The sequence below is a fragment of the Penaeus monodon genome, chromosome 30 (assembly GCF_015228065.2).
Source record: "Penaeus monodon isolate SGIC_2016 chromosome 30, NSTDA_Pmon_1, whole genome shotgun sequence".
NCBI classification, from domain to species: domain Eukaryota; kingdom Metazoa; phylum Arthropoda; class Malacostraca; order Decapoda; family Penaeidae; genus Penaeus; species Penaeus monodon.
In genome coordinates, this window is record NC_051415.1 from 34,085,042 (window position 1) to 34,085,877 (window position 836).

The 836-nt window shown below is 56.2% G+C and overlaps 1 protein-coding gene across 1 annotated transcript in view; it reads right to left on the reverse strand.

The window, feature by feature from the left end:
- LOC119592743 (secreted frizzled-related protein 5-like) overlaps positions 1 to 836 on the reverse strand; it is a gene marked incomplete in the record, with an annotated part of 72,305 nt that overhangs the window by 1,732 nt on the left and 69,737 nt on the right.

The following is an 836-nucleotide window of genomic DNA, read 5'->3' on the forward strand; positions in this document are numbered from 1 at the left end:
TCAAGTATTCCCTTTCTGACCTTTGATTTTCCTTTAAGGGGGATGACAAACGTTTGGGGCCCCGAGCCCTTGGCCCCCTTCCCCCTGGGCCCATATTGAGGTGGGCGGTGCGCGAGCCTTTGGGGGAAAATTTGGGGAAAACCCCCCCGCCGCCCCCGGGCAAAGAGAAAACCCCGGGGGTCCCGGGGGGCAAGGACGCGCCTCCTCCGAATCCTCCCACTTTTAAAACGCGCGCCCTTTTTGCCGATGGGCCTTTTCTTGCGCTGCTTTTTGACCCCCGGTTTTTACCCACTGTGGAAAAGGGGGGAGGGGGAGGGATGGGGGGGAGGGAGGGGGAGGGAGGAGGGAAGGGGGGGGGGGGAGGGGAAAGGGGGGGGGGGGGGGAGGGGGGGGATGGGGGGGGGGGAGTGAGGAGGGAGGGGGGGAAAGGGAAAGGAGGGAGGACGGAGGGAGGGAAGGGGGGTTGAAGGGAGGAGGGAAGGGGGGAAAGGGAAGGGGGAAAAAAGGAGGGGGGGAAGGGGGGAGGGGGGTGGAAAGGGGGGGAAGGGGGGGGGGAGGGGTGGGAAAAGAAAGGAGAGGAAAGGAGAGGGAGGGAAAGGGGGGAGGAGAGAGTAAAGGGGGGGAGGGATGAGAGAAAAGGGAAAAAAAAGAATGAGAATGAGGGGGGAAAGGAAGAAAAGGGAGATTTTAAATTTAAAATCATTACATTTTTTTTGTCCGAATTTAATTTTATTTAAAAAGCAAACTTTTAAACATGAAATTGGGGGAATTTTGGATGTTAAGGGTTTTATCAACATTTTTTTTAAAAACATGAATTCACGAAGCCCGTGTGTGTT